The sequence below is a fragment of the Xenopus laevis genome, chromosome 3S (genome assembly GCF_017654675.1).
Source record: "Xenopus laevis strain J_2021 chromosome 3S, Xenopus_laevis_v10.1, whole genome shotgun sequence".
In the NCBI taxonomy this organism is placed as follows: Eukaryota; Metazoa; Chordata; class Amphibia; order Anura; family Pipidae; genus Xenopus; species Xenopus laevis.
The window spans coordinates 98,763,889-98,785,891 of record NC_054376.1 but is presented as its reverse complement, the minus strand read 5'-3'; the positions used below and the strand labels follow the sequence as shown (position 1 = coordinate 98,785,891).

At 37.3% G+C, this 22,003-nt stretch overlaps 2 long non-coding RNA genes across 3 annotated transcripts; one reads left to right on the top strand and one right to left on the bottom strand.

Annotated features, from left to right (window-relative positions):
* Nucleotides 1–262: 262 nt before the first annotated feature.
* On the bottom strand, nucleotides 263–14,551 carry LOC108713215. 2 transcript variants are annotated; one of them, XR_001935129.2, is made up of 3 exons: nucleotides 13,627–14,551; nucleotides 11,057–11,188; nucleotides 263–1,557 (listed from the first exon to the last, which is right to left on the bottom strand). It is a non-coding gene; the product is annotated as an uncharacterized LOC108713215 (long non-coding RNA). The 2 variants fall into 2 exon arrangements; XR_001935130.2 differs by having other exon boundaries at nucleotides 13,652–14,551.
* Nucleotides 14,552–17,245: 2,694 nt separating this feature from the next.
* On the top strand, nucleotides 17,246–20,685 carry LOC108712494. The gene is made up of 3 exons (XR_001934991.2): nucleotides 17,246–17,546; nucleotides 18,945–19,008; nucleotides 20,488–20,685. It is a non-coding gene; the product is annotated as an uncharacterized LOC108712494 (long non-coding RNA).
* Nucleotides 20,686–22,003: the final 1,318 nt, after the last annotated feature.

Here is a 22,003-nt window from a genome sequence, read left to right as displayed (position 1 = left end):
CACTGACTGGTTACCCTGGCTACCAGGCAGTAACCAATCAGAGACTTGAAGGGGGGCCACATGGGTCATATCTGTTGCTTTCGAATCTGAGCTGAATGCTGAGGATCAATTACAAACTCACTGAACAGAAATGTACCATGTGGCCCTCCTTCAAGTCGCTGAATAACTCAGAGTTATAGAGCTGAAAAGCAGGAAGTTGGATTCTGGCTGTTTTATTAGACATCTGTTCACTCCAGCCTTTATATATTACATTTTTGGCTAACTAACTATATTAGAAACATTTTTTATTTTGCACAGCCTATTTACACAGTTTTTATTTTCACACTGAACTGTTCCTTTAACACAGTGAACCAAGCTCAGGTGTGCATTGAAGTCAGCTATCTTCGTAGAGGAATCTGTGTTCCACAGCTAGGCAAACAAAAGAAACTTTATGAAATTAGATTATATTGCTCTTCTCCATACCCTCATCATAATTTTCACTCATCCTCTACTACACTAATACTACATCCGCAATTTTACTTTGAATCCTTCTTCTTTTTTCTGTTGCACGATTCATTCACCTCTTCACTTATCCTCTTCTTGACTTGGTCTCCCCAGTCAATTTACGTGACTCATGTTCATTTCCATAACCTGTTAACCCCACTATTTTTTAAAGCACTACAACTTTAACATTTCTTTTCTCACCTGCAGCACTTTTATCTCACCTCATTAAAAGAAAACGGGGTGTCAAATGCTTAAAAGTCTTACATAAAAAGAGAGTCTTAGTTATACTCACAATACGTACTGCTTAGAAGAATGGTAATCTTTTGATGATCTGAATTACTTTTCTAACCTCCCGGAATGCTTTTTTCCCCCTACATCCACGTCACCTTATTTAATTCTTACACTGGTCACAGTGCAGTTCTGCGTAAGTGCTGCTGAAGTACACTATAAGCCTTCTGCATTCCTTGCTAACATTCACTTCCCACCTGATTATGTTTCAATGCATTCACAGCAGGAGAAAATAGTCAGTCACAGAAATAAACGTATAATCATCTATCTAAATCACAGTGTTTCCGGCTGAAATTTTGACAGCTTTCTTCTCTGTACATTTACTGTGTGCCATTTATGCTACATCACTGTATGATACACTACATACAGAGAGACCTACACCAAATGAACAATATAAGGAAAAACAGAATACAAATATACTAAAGAGCCAAAGATGGAGTAATGTGTAGGCTACGCAAATTTGCCAACCCAGGGGTCTTTTTTCAAGTTTAATCACTTAAAAGAAAAAAAAATGTGTTGGCAGAAGAATCTGCTTATGGTAATGTATTGTCTCACTTAGAATTTAACATTAACTGGGTATTTTTGAAAGTGGCTACAGGAGAGAATGAAAAAGATAGCATTAAGATTATTGAATGAGACAGGAAAAGGGATCAAACTGCATACCTGAACAACATCGTGTGACAAAGCAAGTGCTACAATCTGATTAGTAGTGCAGAAGTCACAGTAAAGGATCTGATGGCAGGCCTTGAGTCGAGACAGAAGCTCACAGCTCTTAGAATCAAAAATCTGCAAAATAAAATTGCAGTTTAGTGCGTATTTTCCAGACTCCTACATTTACTATGCGGAAGTAAAAATGGGCATTAAATAGGCATGTTTGGAAGAACTACAGTATAATTGTTGTAAAAGTTGAGTTATTAAAGATTTCAGCAAAAATATCATTTTAATCAAAAAGAATTTGAGAACCTCATTTACCAGAAGATCCAACGTGAATCTGAATCTTCCCTTGATTACAGCTAAATTAGGTGTTAGTGTTAGTGTTACAATGCATGCATCAGTGGTGTTCAAATTGATGGTCTGTTTTCCCTAAAGGTCCTGAAAAATTACTATGAATAGGGTGTCCAACCTAAAGATAGTACAGGTATGGGATCCATTATCTGGAAACCCATTATCCAGAAAGCTCCGAATTACATAGACTCCATTTGATCCAAATAATCCAAATATTTAAACATGATCTCCTTTTTCTCTGTAAGAATAAAACAGTAATTTGTACTTGATCCAAACTAAGATATAAGTAATCCTTATTGGAAGCAGAACCAGCCTATTGGGTTTATTTAATGATTACATGATTTTTTAGTACATTTATAGTATTAAGATCTAAATTATGAAAGATCCGTTATCTGAAAAGACTCAGGCCCCAAGCATTCTGGATAACAGGTCCCATACCTGTACTTACATAAATGGGTACTTTATATTCAACTTTGATTAAATCAACTCAAGCTGAATAATTATTTTTTGGTTATGCCTAGGGTAATGCCCATGTTTTCATAAGTCTGTGGCCTTGTTGTAAGTTGTGACCTGGTATAGACAGTGGTGTTTAAAAACTATATACAAAATGGCTGTTTTTTTTTTTTTATTCTGCAGATCTCGAATTTAGAGTTTTATCGGTTATGTGACTGCTATGGTCATTCTTTCCCTGGCAATAAGGCAATGGTCTGAATGACTGGGAAATGCAGAGGAGAGTGTCTTAATAAACAGGTAAGCAATTAAAAGCAACAAAAAAATTTAATCTTGCAGAGCAACATGAAAAGTTTGTAATATACATTATTAAAAAAATATGCAGACTTTTCATGATTTTTAATGGTTTCTGACAGTTCCCTAAGTCTAGCCCCCTGCTCTCCTGCTGATCTGTCTGACTACTTTGCTGAGCTGGCTGACTACTGTTACTTTGTATCAACAGCCATCTGTCCTCAGTCTGCATCCTCCAAACCCCACAATTCCCTGCACACTTGATTTCAATAAGTAACAGAACATCATAGTGCAATGCATTGTGGGTTATGTAGTTCCTGCATGCTGTCTGTAAGCTGTGGAGAAGTTTATTTTATACAATTTATAACATCAGTGTTTAGTCCCTCCTTCCCTGCCAGGGTATAGAAAGAAGACAGAACAAGATGAGCTCAGTCAGTGCGGGCGCTCAGCCGGAGAAAATAGGGAACGTATAATCTTCATCAAATATGGCTTTATTCCAGCAAACAATGTGACATACAGTGGGAATCAATAGTGCAGTTCAGCCTACGCGTTTCGTGCCCAGAACCAACGGCACTTCATCAGAGCTAAATTCGTAACACGTGAACACCCCTTTAAATACTGTGATAAATACACCCCCTACACATATGAGTTCAATTAATAGTATATTTAAATAAAATGAGTAAAATGCCCATTTAATAAAGTGTGTGAATCTTACACTGTCAAACCTGAGTCCCAATCATTAAAAAACACACCTCAGATCGTGCACATATTATGTACACCTTATAAATAAATTACCACTTGTTCATATAGTACATAATGTGCAAAATATCTCATATATAAATATTAATATTACATACATATAAAATACAGTAAATTGTGTATTTAAATGTGCAAACCCGTCTATTGTGTGTCTGTACTACCTACATATAATAATAAATAGTATCTTCTCTTCACAACTGTGTTAGGGGCTGATTCACTAAGGGTCGAATATCGAGGGTTAATTAACCCTCGATATTCGACTAGGAATTAAATCCTTCGACTTCGAATATCGAAGTCGAAGGATTTAGCGCAGATAGTTCGATCGAACGATCGAAGGATAATTCCTTCGATCGAACGATTAAATCCTTCGAATCGAACTATTCGAAGGATTTAAATCCAACGATCGAAGGAATATCCTTCGATCAAAAAAAGTTAGCCAAGCCTATGGGGACCTTCCCCATAGGCTAACATTGACTTCGGTAGCTTTTAGATGGCGAACTAGGGGGTCGAAGTCTTTTTTAAAGAGACAGTACTTCGACTATCGAATGGTCGAATGGTCGAATAGTCGAACGATTTTTACTTCGAATCCTTCGATAGTCAAGGTCGAAGTAGCCCAAAAAAAACTTCAAAATTCGAAGTTTTTTAACTTCGAATCCTTCACTCGAAGTTAGTGAATCGGCCCCTTAATGTGCAAACATCATCCCACATTTCTCTTTCACTTCGTTGTCCCGTAAAAGGGCTTTCATCATCCTTATATATTTCCTATTCACTGTAACAAAATCACGAGACAAAAGGAAACGGTATGCTAAAAAAGTTACATATGTTGCAATGGACTAAAAGAACTAAATATATCACTAAATCTTGGACTTCCAGCATATAATACTTACTAATTTCTCAATACAGTATGTATTGTGTAATAGATATGAATAGTAAATATCAAAGTATAAACCTAATTATCTCCGTCCGGGACAACCCCGTATCACCTATTATCTATCAATTACTGTATTCTTAACTAGTCTATATATGTTTTAACATCACAATGTTTATTTAAACCCAATGGTTTTACTGTATCTAGAGTGAACATCCACTTGATCTCTTTTCTAGATATTAGTTTTTCAACATCTCCTTTTCTTCTACCTACTCTGACAGTCTCTATCCCCTGAAATGTGACAAAATTATCATTAGATCCATGTTTCTCTATTATGTGTTCCGCTATGGCTGAAGACATATCAGATCTGCCAATGCATGCTAAATGTTAAAGTACCCTGTCCTTAAAGGAGAAGGAAACCCCCAGGGCGCTAAACCCCTCCCCCCCTCCCCTGTGCTGCCCCCCTCCCTCCTCCCCCCTGGCCTACCTGTCCCCCTCGGCAAATGCCCCTAACTTTTTACTCACCCCTCTGCGCAGGTCCTGTCCACGGAGTACGCAGTCGCCATCTTCTCCCACGCGCGTCTTCTTCCTGCTCTGATCGGCGTTTTCTGGCGCATGCGCAGTAGGAACAGGTACCGGTACGGCTCTACTGCGCATGCGCCGAATGTCACGAAGTGAAATCGGAAAACTTCGTGACATTCGGCGCATGCGCAGTAGAGCCGTACCGGTACCTGTTCCTACTGCGCATGCGCCAGAAAACGCCGATCAGAGCAGGAAGAAGACGCGCGTGGGAGAAGATGGCGACTGCGTACTCCGTGGACAGGACCTGCGCAGAGGGGTGAGTAAAAAGTTAGGGGCATTTGCCCAGGGGGACAGGTAGGCCAGGGGGGAGGAGGGAGGGGGGGCAGCACAGGGGAGGGGGGGAGGGGTTTAGCGCCCTGGGGGTTTCCTTCTCCTTTAAGTTTTCTTGTAGTTTTTCCCACATATTGGATTCCAAATGCAGCCAAATGTCTGCACTTTTCCATTTTTGGACTGTGGAATAAAAATTGACATTAATCCCCAGTGAGATTGTTGTCTTCGCTAGCATATTTACAATAGATGAATTGGAAAAATCATGTTAATTCACTGAAAACATCTTGTTTGCAATGATTGTCGCATTGTTCCATTCATTTTACCAGCTAACCAGATTTTAGCTGCTGACTTTTTTTCATTTGAGATTTTTTTCAATTTCTAAATCTCCAAAACTTTGGAGTTTGGAAAACGTGACCAAAAAATGTGTGATCACGCTTTTTTCTCTGAGATTTTATTGAATTATTGAAAAATGTGATCTTGAATTTTAATAAAATGGAGACTTACCAAGTAATCATTTTTTAACATAGTACTTATTTTTTTCTTTATTCATTTGAGAGGAAAGCAAAGCTTTAAAAAGTTAGGATCAAAACAATCACAGATACACACTGTACAAATATAGGCCCTTGAATTCTGTTTATATTCTACTGAACTTTTTTGGGAATCCCATACCAATATATTTTATGGTGAGGAACATGGTTATCTTAACTAATTAATTTTATCATACAAGGTGATCTGGAGATTTCTTGCGCTGCAGGCTTAAAGGAACAGTAACACCAAAAATGAAGGTGTTTTAGAGTAATTAAAATATAATGTACTGTTGCCCTGCACTGGTAAAAGTTCTGCGTTTGCTTCAGAAACTCTACTTTAGTTTATATAAACAAGCTGCTGGGTAGCTGTGTGGGCAGCCATTCAAAGCTGAAAAAGGAGAAAAGGCACTGAAGTAAACAATGGGATTCTTCAGTGCTTTTCTTATATCTACTATGTGTCCTGTGCTTGAATGGCTGCACCCTTGGCTACACAGCAGCTTGTTTACATAAACAGTAGTGTTTCTGAAGCAAAAACACCAGTTTTACTAGTGCAGGGCAACACTAAATTATGTATTCATTACTTTTGATGTTTCTGTTCCTTTAAACAGAGAAAGTGCTGGGTAACAAAGAAAAGAGAGGATGTGAGGTAACGTAACAGATTTTACAAAATGAGCACCAAGTCAGGTACACACACATATGTACACCTTCAATCAGATGACCAGTAAGTAGTGCTGTTAATTAGTTCCTATAGATTACTAGACCTTGTGACATATTTGTGCTATTTATTATATTACCCCTTAAAGGAGACCGAAAGGTTAACTAAAGAAGAAGCTAGAAATGTTATACATTATGGTTTAGGCTCATGTATCAGCCCAAGGCAATCACAGTCCTTTAGCAGTAAAGATCTGTGTCTCCAAAGATGCCCCAGTAGCTCCCAATCTTCTTTTCTGCTGATTCACTGCACATGCTCTGTACTGCTGTCACTTACTGAGCTTAGGGCCCACTCACAATATACAGTACACATAGAATAGAAATGTCACAATATAAGGCTGATTAGTAATTAATAAAGCACTGCGTATCTTGACAGCGCTATATAAATAAATGATGATGATGATTAATACAGATAATTATTACATGGCAGCACAGAAACCAGTGCAACTAGCATCAGAATATAATAACCAGCTTTGTTGCATCAGTTTATATTACAGGCTAACCTCATTTTCTGCTCTATAATTTGTGACGACCCCTAAACTTAGTTTCTCAACAGCTGCTCAGAGCCCACTGAGCATGTGAGTGTCACAGACACTTTCCAAGATGGTGACCCCCCAGGGACAGGTGTGAAGTCCTGGATCATTGCTGCTATTGACAAGCTGAAACTTTAGGCTGGTGCAATAAGTTCAGTATACAAAATATGGAATTTTTAAGGCAGGCTACTGAGAAAAAACTCAGAGAAAATGCTATTATTATGTGGAAGAGCCTAATCATGTGGTAGAGGGAGCAGAGAGACATTAGCAAGCCCTAGCATAGCCTATGGGCTGAGTATAAGTTGGATATGTCAGTTCTAGTTGCATCTTCCTGCTGCTTGTATACCAAGTTGTCTATAATAGTAAAAATCATACTTCAAGCTAGTTTGGTTGCTTTGGTCTATCACCAATTCATAGGTGTTGAAATGAGCGCTTGTTATTCACCGGTGCTGACAGGCTGCTGTTCTCGGCCTAAGGGCAAAGCACCCAGTGTAAAAGGGGATTAAAGTGCAAGCTCTGCAGTGATGATTGCAGTGAAAGCTTTCAAAATAGAAGATATTTAACATGCCTGAACAAACAGGGCACAGTAAAGTAATAATAACACAAAAATACGATACTCTTTTAAGGACAAGTACATTTTACAATTTACAAGTACAACAGTTGTATAAATCTTCTTGTATTTAAGGCATTTATGTTTCTTTTCCACAATGTGTGGCTTTATTAAATTAAGCTGGAAACATTAACAAGACACAAACCTTTCTAAGCAGTGTTGCTCTATCCTAATGTTGTTAGTACACAGAAGTTTCCAACCTTTTGTAAAGAATCACAGTATGTTGAGAGCTGTAGAACAGGTATGGGATCTCTTCTTCAGAAACCTGTATAGTAATAACAGACTGCAGCCTAGGCTTATGACACACAAGGCAGTGTGAAACTCCAAATAGGTTTAATACAAATTGCCTGTCCACTATCTGGCCCAAAAACATATTAGAACTCATTTACAACCGCACTTTTCCCGCAGTTAGCTGCTTGTAAAAAAGCATTTAAATAAATTTTAGTATGTTACAGAATGGCTAATTCTAGGCAAATAGGGTAACTTGGACCCTAGCAACCAGACTGCTAAAACTACAAACTAGACAGCTGCTGAATAAAAAGCTCAACTACAAAAATAAAAAAACAAAAACCAGTTACAAATTGTCTCACAATATCACTCTCTACATCATACTAAAAGTTAATGTAAAGGTGAACAACCCCTTCTGTTCAGGGTTGCAATGGTGCTGGGTGAAAAAAAGCTGCATTGTGAGGGAAAAATCATGGTGATCGCGCTCAATATTTCACTTTGCTCACTGCACTTGTAAATGAGCTCTATAGTATCAAAAGAGAAGATTTTTGTAATGTCTTTTTAAAAAGCAATATAAAACCAGAGCTATACCTTTTTTATGCTAATATGATGCAAATATTTTAGTACCCAGGCATACATTTTATATATTTTAGAGTGCACTTTATGGGGCACATTTACTTCGCTCGAGTGAAGGATTAAAATAAAAAATACTTTGAATTTCAAAGTATTTTTTTGGGTACTTCGACCATCGAATTGGCTACTTCGACTACAACTTCGACTTTGAACGAACGATTCGAACTAAAAATCGTTCGACTATTCGACCATTCGATAGTCAAAGTACTGTCTCTTTAAAAAAAACTTTGACCACCTACTTCGCCACCTAAAACCTACCGAGCACCAATGTTAGCCTATGGGGAAGGTCCCCACGATTTTTCCATCGATCGATGGAAATGCGGTAAATCCTTCCATATTTTACTTTGACGGTCGAATATCATGGGTTAATTAATAGTTAATGTGCCCCTATATATATATAGAGACACAAGTACCTACCTATTATATAAATATATTAGAAATCACCAAGGAATTCTATAGACAGGTCAAAAGTTTGGTCTTTTAAATTAGTCAATTCATATTATAAGGCAATCATTTCAACCAAGTAAAATGAACATTAATACATGGTTCATAAAGTAATATTTTGGTAGGGCCACCACCTCTCTTCCGCCATGTATGGTGCCATATCCAAAAATTAAGGGGGTTATTTACTAAGCTCCAAATACCCCGAAATTCCCCAAAATTAAAAAATTCGTGTTTTTTTGTGTTATAATAGGCTTTTAAAAAATTTCACAAATTTTTCGGAATTTATTAAACCCCGAGGGCTAAAAAGCCAGAATATAAAATCACGGCATCTCAAACCTGTCGAGGTTGCATAAAAGTCAATGGGAACAGTCCCATTGATTTTTGGTTGTGTCGGGGGTTTCGGGCAATTTCACGATGTTTTCGGAGTTTTCACCAAAAAATCGCGAAAATCTGAGCTTTTCCCGCAAAGGTGAATTTCGGGAAATGTAATAATAAATAGGCTGTGATGATATTGGCTCTTTAGTTCATATATGGTGGGATTGTCCCAAGGCGCAACATTATTGGCATAAAGTACATGCTTTGATACAGGAACTCTGTTCAGTGACATTTCCGTTAAATCCATGGGAATTATTGCATAATCTTCCAATTACATTGCTTAATAGATCAGCTAGGCATTTAACTAAACATATTCTCTCGGCTGCTAAGTGGACCCTGGCAATCAGCTGGTTATCTCCAGATATACCTTGGCAACAAACTTTGCACAAAATTAATGCTATTTACGCAATGACAGAGCTTACTGCTCGTATATACAAGATAATATGGAAAATTTTCTTGAAATTTAGTCGCCCTGGAAGGATTATATGGTTACAAGACGGCTTACCTTGCAGTAATATAATGGAGTTATAGTGGGTAATACTCTAATCTATATTTTGCTTACGGTACATATTGTATGGAGTGGGGAATCCATCTTCTAACCTATCTTTCTATTTTCTTGCTTTTCTTTTCCTCTTTTTGTTATTTTAATTATCTGGTTCAGTAATTAATATGAGTCATACAGCATTTAGATACATTGTATAATCATTTGAAACAGATATACTGTACAACTGCAAAAGTATGATTTATTTTTATTATGTGAACTGGAAGTAGAATAAAAAAATTCTTGAGTGCAAAAAAAATGTAATAATAAGTTAAAAACCCAGGCGGAGTTTGTAGCAGCCGATATTGAGATAAATTCAGACCTTGATAAATAAACCCCTTTTACTTCGACAGTCGAATATCGAGGGTTAATTAACCCTCGATATTCGACCCTAAGTAAATGTGCCCCTAACAGTGGGAAGCGCGCTGGGAACTGGACTGACTGATAAGCATTTTTTATCTTATTTATGTGAGTGCAATTTTACAACTGCTGGAGAGAGATGCTTTATTGAAAGCCATTTACTTATCTAAAAGTTTGTGAGTACCCACCCTCTTTTGGTGAGTGGTTCTATACGATTTCAAGGGGAAGTTAACCCTATCTTACCATTCACGAGTGAAATTAAGCAGTTTAAAGGGAAAGCTAACCCTATTCAAGGAAAAACACTTTTTATTTTTCAGCAAATAATGAAAGGAGAGAACAAAAAGGTGTTACAAAGAGAGTAAAAAATTACTGCACTATATATATATATATATATATATATATATATATATATATATATATATATATATATATATATATATATATATATATATCATTTTGGATTATTAAACATGCCATTTGGCTAAGTGCTGCTGAATGATTTGGAGTAAAATAATGTTAAATAGCAAGTAGCCAAAGAAATATTCTGATTTCATATGCTATGCTGCAAATAAACAGTCAGTTTCTGGAAAACAGCATTATTTCCTGGTCTAAAAGATCTATGGTAAGAAGTGTAAGCTTACATGGTGGTCAAGGGAAACCATATTCTATCAAAGTGCATGATGATCATTCGCATTGCTTTAAAAACAAAGGCAGCAGCTCCTCTGAATATTTCCAGAACAAACAAGCTTGTTCTAATTATTTCTACTCTTGTGACACTCGCAACACAAATGATGCTACACAGTAATTACAGGCACCATTATTTTACACCCCAATGAGCGAAGTAATTATGGGGAAAATAGTGAAAAAATAGGCCGCCTAGATAGCAATGCTAATCCTTCTAGAGGATGAGGTAAGTGATTTGTAAGATGTTTTTATTCTGATATATATAATTATGTTAACAGCCATTGTGATGCTTGAGCGAATGAGCAAGATGATTGATAAGGCTGATCTTTTGTCAGATCATAAATAACACTTTGCGGGCAGTATACCTGAATGGGAAATAAATACTTTACATTGGCCACTGTGTCATTCTCATACCTTGATTAGGCAGTCATTGGAGCATGTGGCAAGCAGTGGTGCAGAGAGTCCATTGGTGAATTGGCAGCAGTTGACTTGTTCTATATGCTCCTCATACACCCTTATGGGTTTTCCTGTCTTGGCATTCCAAATCTGAGAATGCAAATGAATGACTAGTAAGCATAAGTAATGTGATATTGGGTTGAACCAATCATGGGCTCTAGGGTCCAAAGATCGGATCACAACGAGGAGAATACAGGTGGTCGGATCGAGTACCACATCGACAAACTGATACAGTCCTCAATCCAGGACTTTTAAACCTGCCTGATTGACATCTGCCCGACTTTCGACAATCTATCGGAGGGACCCATACACTGCCCAATTGACGGAAAATAAGTTAAGCAATAATAATGTCGGATGGTGTCGCATCGTTCATCCGATCCGACTGTCAGATGCAGACGCTGCATGCTGCATGCTGCATACGCTGCATGCTGCATCCGACAATTGTGTCGTGCCGGATGAATGCAGCGTGTTAGATCCACCAGAATCGCGTTGTAGACACTCGTGTAGTTCTACCCTTTAACTTTTTTTAAAAGTACCAAATTGCCACAATCAGACTTTAAGGGCCAGATTTATCAAAGGCCGAGGTGAATTTCGAGCTATTTTTTGTGTACTTCGACTAGGGAATAGTCCAAATTCGATTAGAATTTGAAAAAAAATCGAAAATTCTAAATTTATTATGCACTGTCTCTTTAAAAATTTGACTTCGACCATTCACCATCTAAAACCTGCCAAATTGCTGTTTTAACCTATGGGGGACCTCCTAGAACCAATTTGAAGTCAATTGGTGGAAATTTTGGGGAAAATTTGATTGAATGCACTGTTACTTTGATTCGTACGATCAAATTCGGACCTATTCGATTGAAAACGGACCTATTCGTCCAAAAAAACCCTTCAACTTAATTTCAGTTGGTCTTTTTGATGTCGAATTTCGAAGTTTTTCAATTCGAAATTCGACCCTTGATAAATATGCCCCCAGGTAGCCATATCAAGTCTTTAAGGGCCAGATTTATCAAAGGTCGAGGTGAATTTTCAAATGTAAAGAATTCGAATTTCAAGCTATTTTTTGTGTACTTCGCCTAGGGAATAGTCCAAATTTGATTAGAATTTGAAAGAAATTTAAATATCGAAATTTATCATGTACTGTCTCTTTAAAAATTCGACTTTGACCATTCGAATTTTAAAGTTTTTTAAAGTTTTTTAATTCGAAATTCGACTCTTGCTAAATATGTCCCCAGGTGTAAAATCCATAAAAACCAGGCAAAACTTTGTCAAGTAAACATTGTCGAGGTGCTATAGACTTCAATTCAGACTTTTAGCGCATTTGGAATTTGTTCCCGACCAGAAATTGTTAGAAAAACGATGGTACTAGGTATTCGAGGTATTCAGATTTTTTAGTGCATCATTCAGTGCTTTTTTTATTTGTATTTTTTTAATCTAAATTTAATAATTTCAATGACAATTGGGGTTTTGGAGTTTGCGAGTTTATTTGTGGTTTCAAAAACCACTAAAATACAACTGTAACAAACTTGTTTAAGCTGGAACCTAAGGTTAGGTTGCGGGTGTAGATCTGACTCTTCCATATAGCAGGAGATCCCAGAGAGTTACGGTTTTCATCGATGCCCTTTTGGGGCCCTGAAACTTTCTGCTGCGGTTCTAGCTGGGAGCCTACCAACTTCAGAGTACAGAAATCCCAAAAGCGAGGTACAGGCAAGGGTTAAGCAAAGACAAGTCAAAAACAGGCAGAGGTCTGGACAGGCAGCAAGTTTCAAGGTCAAAAGACAGGCCAAGGTAAAAAAAAACAGGAACTAATCACATCATGGAGCTTGAGCAGGATCTGAGATAAGCAGAAGCCAGCTTGGGCAATGAATAAATGAGTGAACAGGTTTAAATAGCGAGATTTGGCACCAAAAGGACAGGAAATAGCCCATAACAAAGATAGCGGTGGCAGCTTCAAAATGCGGAACTGCACATGTCATGATGTCATCAGAGATGCAACGATGCGCCTAACGACTTTTCACCTGCACGCATGCGCACAAAGGAGCGCACCCACTGGCCAGAGCACAAAGAGGTAAGAGAGCCCACCGGTCCAGCCTTTAATAAATAACCCTCAACTTGCAAACAATCACCATCAGGTTCATTTATGACCACAAGTTTAGTGAGCAAATTACAAATTTTGAGCATAGTTGACACTTTCCCCATAATGCAGCATTTTATCCCTAAATTCCAAGGCGGTTGCTGTCACAAAGGGACATTGCACCGGATGCAATTGCATTGTGCATAACATAGTTGCACTCACACACTTCACTGTAAATCAGATGCACTTGTGCTGATAGTCTTCAAAGTCTGATTGGAATTATTTACGATGCAGGGCACACAATTATTTTGTATTTTTATCATAAAGTTAAATTCTATGGTTCTCAAGAACAAAGTTTCCCCTTTCCTGATTCTGTATTAAATATTATTGTGAAGTGAAACCTACTCATTCTATCTGCCAGTCTTATATTTACATCAAAATATGGAGTTTTTACCTGTAATTACAGAGGGTGTTCTTACTTTTTCTTGGCATTTTCCTCCTGGGCTTGACTGCTTCGGCTCTGCACCTTCCTTGATGTTGAAGCCATGATATGTATCAGGGAATATTTAATAAAAAGGCATTTGTACCATGCATGTAGACTTATGTGGCACACAATAGCTGTTGCATGTCTATATCAGGTGTCCCAAACCTTTTTTTATGTAATTGATGAATTTTAGATTTTATTCAGTATTAACAACAAGCATTTTAGAAATATCATATCAAAATTTATGGGTAATGTACTGGATGCAATTTACTTTTATAAAAAGTTTTTTTCCTGTTGATGGCAGTTTCCTACTTATACTGTATATGTAGATATATAATATATTTAACAGATATTTTTAAATATATAATATATTTCCCAGGCAACTTCTCTTGCCCAAGGGGTTGCATAGGGGGGGATACTGTTTGTTTGTTCCAAAAATATGAAGTTTTTTTTTTTAAAAAGCATTTAAAGATAGGGGCATATTTATCAAGGGTCGAATTTCGAAATTCGAATTCAAAAAGACCAACCGAAATTAAGTTGAAGTTCTTTGTAACCAAATAGGTCAGTTTTCCATCAAATAGGTCCGTAATACAGCTGAATTAGATTCGTACGAATCGAAGTAATAGCGCAATCAAATTCGAATTTTCGGTTTTTCAAAGTCCACCAATTGACTCCAAATGGGTAGTCAATAGGCTCAAACAGCAATTCGGCAGGTTTTAGATGGCGAATGGTCGAAGTCGAATTTTTAAAGAGACAGTATATGATACATTTTGATATTCGAATTTTCACATTTTTTTTTCAAACATTACAGCATTTGGTATAAATAAGCTACTGTGGGGGCAGTTATTCAAGTTGAATAGGGTGAAAGGCATATATTTGAACAGATAAGTTGTGTACCATACAATCAGGTCACACGCCATCCATGGCTCTCTACAGAATTAAATATTAATATCTAAATTATACCGTGAACCAATCAATTAATAAAGTTAAAGTGCTTGTGCTATTAATGCAGATGCTTGCTTGGTTATTTAAAAACCTTCTAATAATTTAATTAAATATTAGGCAATTAGCAAACAACAAGTTTTATTAATTGATTGGTTAACGGTATAATTTAGATATTAAGTTATTTATTTCATTGGAGAGTGAGGGGGCTTTTTACTATCTTTCTCCTCATTTTCAAACAGGGTTTATTTAATGTTCTTATATATACTGTATGTACATATACAATACGTATATAAATAAATACATGTATATACAGTGTCGGACTGGCCCACCGGGATACCAGGAAAAGGGTTAAATGGTGTTCACCTACTCAGAGTCATTCTCTGAACACTTTTGCAATTTTAAGGAATTTATGAATCTTCTATTTTAAGCGGTTTCTAAGATAGCCGCAGTTTTAAACTTCTAATGGCAAGATTGATTCTACAGCTCTTTTTGAAGGCTTAGAGAGTCAGCAACATTGTCAAAGTCCTTTCTATGCACCTCCTGTATTCAGTCAAGATACAGGTTGTTGACTTTCAGTTGAGTCACAAAGAATTCTTAGCTGTGATTTCAAATGGTTTTCATGCACATGAAGAACTAAGCAGTTAAATATATTTTTATATGTATTTATATGTAGCACTATTTGGCCTAATATGTATAGCTGCATTGTCCAATAGCTTCTAGTTATACAGGTTAAGTATGGGATCTGTAATCCGGAATGCATGAGACCTGCGAGTTTCTGGATAAGGGATCTTTCTGTAAATTGTTTCACCATATCTTAGGTCTGCTAAAAAATGATTTAAAACCAATAGGATGGTTTTGCCTTGTAGTTTACCTTTTAATTGATTGGAACTAATCTAGCATAAGTTCACGTTTGCAGCAAAGCAAATGTTGAAAAACCTTTTCCAAAATGATTTATTAAATCGGTAAACTATAGTGGTGTCACGTGTCTAGCATCCCTTCTATGGGTATGTGGATATGTTTCTGAATTAGGCACATACACACACAGGAAGCATGTTCTCTTTACTGTATATTTCTCTTCTATTTCGTAGCTCCAACAACATCCAGGAAAAGGAAACGCCCTATTCCTGACATTGATGATGCAGAGCAGCCTACTTCAAAAATGTAAGTAATAATACCACCTGTATGGAAACATTTCTGCATATAAAAGTACTTATCAGTGTGAAAAGTGTTAAGAAATTGGTTTACAATTACAGTGCACAATTAAACTTAGATATAGATATAGATAAAAATTGCCACAGCCTTATATATTTGCCCTACACTAGTGATGGACGAATCTGACTCATTTCGCGTTGCCAAAAATTGGCAAAACTGTGAAAATTTGCCAAAACCCATCGTCAATTTTTTTTTTGTTGTGCTATATTTTTTTTTACTCATTGGAGTCTATGGGCATTATTTCGGACGGGTGAAACTCGTCACTACCCTACACCTTTCTGTTAATTTGGCAGGGAAAGGTACAAAGAATTATGTTACAAGTTTATGTTTTCCCCTTTTTTCAGAGTACCAGGCAGAATTACCAGATCTAAGAGCAAAATCCTTAGCTGCCTTTGACAATGATGAGGCAGAACTGGTGTCAAAGCCACTGGAGCAGGAAGGAGTTGGTAAAGGTAAAGATGAGATGAAAATGTAATAGAGTTTATAAAAAATGAATGGCTTTTAAGACATGAGCACATGTTCTTTGTTATCATCACCCTTTATTGTGAAGCTAAGCAATTTAAAAGATATTTAAAAGATATTCTTCAGTAGGATCTGATGAGTGGTTTATGGAGGAAAAGATCCTATTCTCCAAAGGAATGTCCATATATATATTGGTCTGCTGTATATTAGAATAACATCAACTAAAATGTTAATCTGTTAATGTTAAAGACCCCTCATTGCAGCACATACCTACACCCATTTGTTGTAACTCAACTGAAAATTTGAGACTTTAGATCTTTGTCCCATAGATAGTCCATCTTGCTTTTTAGTGTCATTTTATTTTATTAGCAAGCATTAAGGTATATGTGTAATAACTTACTGCTCTGGTGGTCCAGCGGTGCGGCAGGGACGCCTGTCTCGCCGCTCCTCTTCAAAATCTATATACTATCTTCTGTATTTAAAGGCGCATGCTCGCTGGCGTAATGATGCCAGCGCGCAATGGCGCAAAAGTAAATGTATTTAAAGGAACATTTTTGATTTTTCCACTGCCCGTTATAGGTTTTCTCCTGGGGAGTTCCTGGTGGTTCTGTGCTGTTAAGCTTCTGAATTCTGAATTCTGTGATCTGATTACCTGTTGTGACCCCTGCCTGCTACTGACTATCCTGACTTCTGAAATCCTGACCCTGCCTGGTAACTGACTCTTGTGTATCCGAATCCCTTCTTATTGATCTCCTGGTTTGACCCTTGCCTGCCTGACTCCGCGCTTGTACTCTGCCTGCCCCGACCCGGCCTGATCTGTGTACGCTTTCTGTCTACGCCTTGTACTGTGACCTTCTGGCCAAAAGACTTTGCTTTTATCCTTTGCTCGTTCAGAACCCTTCGCTTGGCACCTCTCTTATTTAAGACCTGATCCGATTAGCCGAGGGCTCCTCCCGGGGTGAAAGGCGACTGTTAAAGGCGGAAGCAAGAGCCGAGAACAGGGTGCTTAGCATTGGTTCTGAATTTAGGGAGCTGACCGTGACACTATGTATATCTGCTATATACATAAAATATGTTAGAGTTTATAAGTGATTTATAAGCTGTGACCTTAGCAGTCAATCTCTTCCCTTGCCTGTTGCAGATCAAAACAAAAACCAAAGCGCAGTGTGTGACATTCTATAATAATAATAAAAAACACATAAATATTAGCCGCAAGAAGAACCTGATCTTCAGGGAAAATGAAACTGGTAAAACTCCAAAAGAGACCAGAGGTATGGGGACATATCTGTGAATTTGTGTGTGTGTGGTTGAAATGCGTGTGTAGATGACAAAATATGAATTTTGGTGGCCAATTTTTCCAAGGTTGGAATTTTATGGTTTTTGAAAACAAGACCAAACTCTAAAACTATGAATGTCATGAGATTTATTAAAATGGGAATAAAAAAGTAAGAACAGAAAATTGCACTGAATGATGCACTAAAAAATACCAAAAGCTCAAAAACCAAAGTTTTTTTGGTCAATTCTTAGCAAAAAAATACAAAACCCTATAAAAGTCCATATTGATTCTGAGCGGTCCAATAGGATCTGCGAAGCTCCAAATGACTTCTATAGCACCTCCACAACTTTTAGTTGGCAAAGTTTTTTTATTAGAGGTTTTTGTGGTTTTTAAACTCAAATTTTTAGAACTTTTTAAAAATCTGAGAAAATCACACATTTGTGGAAAAAATAAAATTCAGTTGTTAGTAAATGACCTCCTCAGTGTGTGAGAAATATACTGCGTATAAATGAGTGAATGTGTGTGTGAACAGCAATGTATGGGTGACTATGTGTGTGTCATAATATATGGACCTTTCTACCAGTCTTGTCATGATTATAAAATCAGCATCATTCTGATTTCATCATCATCATTTATTTATATAGCGCTGTCAAGATACGCAGTGCTTTACTGCAGTTATAGCAAACAGGGAATAAATGGTGGATAACAGACAAGGATTACAGAGTACAATAGGGTTTACAAACTAAAAGGTTAGGGTACAATTGAGACATTAGGATTATATAAACACTTTGTCATTTTTGATACAGCAATGATTAATTAAGGTACATTGAATAAGCCTCTTTAAACAGATGGGTCTTTAAGGAGCGCTTGAAAGTTTGGAAGGAAGGAGAAAGTCTGACAGCTTGTGGCAGAGAGTTCCAGAGAAAAGCAGAAGCCCGAGAGAAGTCTTGTAGACGAGAATGGGCAGAAGTGACCAGAGGAGAAGTGAGGCGAAGATCAGAAGCAGAGCGTAGGTTTCGTGAAGGAGTGTATTTGGAGATTAGAGATGAAATATATGGAGGGGTTTCATTATTAAGGGCCTTGAATGTGAGTGTAAGTAATTTGAATTTGATTCTAGAAGAGATTGGGAGCCAGTGAAGGGACATACATATGGGAGCAGCTGATGTTGAGCGGCGAGCTAGATGAATGAGTCTAGCGGCCGTGTTTAGAACAGATTGGAGTTGTGAATTAAACGTGGTGGTGTAGAAAATAGGGAAGAGTAAGTACAGCATGGTAATTTTGAGCCTCAAATGCTAATGCATGATGTAGGCAGATGACATACAATAAACATTATGTGCCACTTATTCACAGGACAAGTGTTACTTATTAATTATGTCGCTGATGCATTTTATAGCACCAACATCAAGAAAAAGGCAAATCCAAAGCAGAGAAGGCCAAGAGGAGAATGCCAAGAAAATGTAAGAACTTCTGCACTTTCTGCAATTTGTAATGTTATGACTAGCAGAAACAGATGAGTTTTCAGGAGGGGACATTTTTACTAAAGATGAGCTAGAATATAACTCTATAATACACAAAAGCCATGAATATCCTGTAAATTATATCCTTATAAACGGTGAGTAGTGATGTCATCAGTTATAAACGGTGAGTAGTGATGTCATTTCTGTCACATGACTCACTAAAATTTGTGTATTATAATAAATAAAGTACCCCCAGTTGTAAAATATGAGGATATTAGAAGTTACCTCGGAGTTCCATGACCTGTATAAAAACACTCGGCCTTCGGCCTCGTGTTTTTATATGGTCATGAAACTCCTCTGTAACTAATAATATCCTTATATTTTACAAGAGGGGGTACTTTATTCACTATATATTGAAGACAAAAACAGAATGCTGTGGGTCAGAGTCCCTTTCAGATTATAGCAGTGACTTGTTGCAAATATGTATCTTATTATTGTTTTTCTTTTATGTTTAGGAGAAAGCATACTTAAAGCACATTAAGGGGCAGATTTACTAAGGGTCGAATATCAAGGGTTAATTAACCCTCGATATTCGACTAGGAACTAAAATCGTTCGACTTCAAATATCGAAGTCGAACGATTTAGCGCTAATCCTACGATCGAACGATCAAAGGATTATTCATTCGATTGAACGATTAAATCCTTCGAATCGAACGATTCAAAGGATTTTAATACAACGATCGAAGGAATATCCTTCGATCAAAAAAACGCAGGCAAGCCTATGGGGACCTTCCCCATAGGCTAACATTGACTTCGGTAGCTTTTAGCTGCCGAAGTAGGGGGTCGAAGTTTTTCTTAAAGAGACAGTACTTCGATTATCGAATGGTCGAATAGTCGAACGATTTTTAGTTCGAATCGTTCGATTCGAAGTCGAAGTAGTAGTCGAAGGTCGAAGTAGCCCATTCGATGGTCGAAGTAGCCAAAAAAACACTTCGAAATTCGAAGTTTTTTTAATTCGAATCCTTCACTCGAGCTTTGTAAATGTGCCCCTAAATCTAAATAAAGATGAATCCATCAAGACAAACGTAGTGATTCCATACTTGGAAAGATTGCCAGGATTAACATCTTTAACATTTGGAAGGTAAGCTTAAGAAACCAATTTATATTTGGTTCTCTTGACTAAGGGTGCACCAAATCTCTATTTTTCCGGATTAAGCTGAACCCCAAATCTTTTAAAAAGATTTGTCCAAATCCCAAACTCAATATCAACAAATTTTGATCTCCTTAATCACGTGATTTTAAGGTTTTTGCATTCGATTCGGCCAGGCTCTTGGCTTAAGCCGAGTTCAAATTCTGCTGAAAAATCCTCTAATTTAGCCAATTTCTGAACTGAATCCAGGATTTGGTACATTTGTACTCTGGACCCAGCCACATGTACTGTATACCCTAGTAACTCTGTTTATTTTTATTTTCCTAAAGATCTTGCAATGACTTCAATCTGAACTTTGTTGAAGAGAAGAAACATGAAAAGAGCAAAAGAAAAACAACACAAGAATGAAGAGGGGGGGTGGTTGGTTTACTACAGAAACCAATCATATATTTTCTTTTAAAGAGAAGCATGGTACAAGTTGATTGGTTGAAAGTCATTGGGGCTAATTCACTAAGATTTGTAGTTGCGCCAGCGTCCGATTCGCCGCACTTCGCCAGGCGTATTTTCGCCAGTGCTACGCAAATTCACTAAAATCCGAAGCTGCGCTCAGGGGAAGCGTAAGGTTGCGAAGTTGCACTAGCATTAATTCGCCAAGCAAAGCGAAGTTACGCTAGCGATGCTTAATTTGCATACGGCGCCAAATTGAAGTTACAATGGAGGTATATGTAGCATCACTACACAAGCCTGGGAAACCTTCAAAATAGCAAATAAAATTTTTATTTTGCCCTACACATGTGCCCACTGTATAGTTAAGTTGCCATGAGTTAGGAAATGTAGGGGGGGAGGAGGGGAGCCCCAAAAATTTTTTCGATCTTCTTCAGCCTATCACCCATAAAAAAAGAAAAAACGTCAGCATTTTTTGGGACTTAGAAATTTTTTTACTTTTTTTGAAGCAATCCCTAGCTACTCTATTGCACATCGCCTGGTCTGAGGTGGCGAAGGAAGTCTGGCGTAAAATGTAGCGTTCAGAAAAATGCGTGTGTCAGTGAATTTGCGTAGTTACGTCCGTTGCGCAAATTCGCCAGGCGTAAGGGTGCGAAGTAACATTAGCGAATTTACGCCAGTGTCCGTTAGGCGCTTCGTCCTTTAGTGAATTTGCCCGATTGTATGTTCAACTTGAGCTGTATCGTTTTTGAAAGTAAATGTGTATTTTAATACCCAACAAACTATGAAAGCAAATACAGAAGTGGAATTTCAAATATCTCTAGCCTGTAATATTCCAGCTACTGTTGAACAACATTTCGGACAGTCATTAGAGCTAGTGGCTAGTGATAGCTATAGTTTAACAACAGCAAGAGGGCTACAGGGTATCAGAAAGTAAACATTTTTTGCTATAAATCCCTCTGAATATTGAAATAATGCCCTTTCCATCCCTGTCGAGAAACACACGATGTAAAGCAAAAAGACAGGTGCATCTGCTACTATTGTCTCAGAATAAATTCATTAGCCTTACAGGGCTAAGCAGAAAAAATCCAATATTTTATTGGATAATAATGAATGTGAAATGATAAGCCCTAAAAATAGAATGATTATATATTCCAATAGTTCTGTTGGATCCATGTTAATTCCCGGCAGATTTCTGCGACTACAAAAATGGGATTTAATGTTTAATGGGAGAGGTATGGCTAAATTGTCTGATCCATAATCCATCCATATTCACTTGGTTATTAATACTGCAATATATATGGAAAACACCCGTGTGTTATTGATTGCATATATTGACTTTCACTTTGACTGAAAGCATATGATATTTGAAATTAAAAGGTTTTTATTACTAACAACATA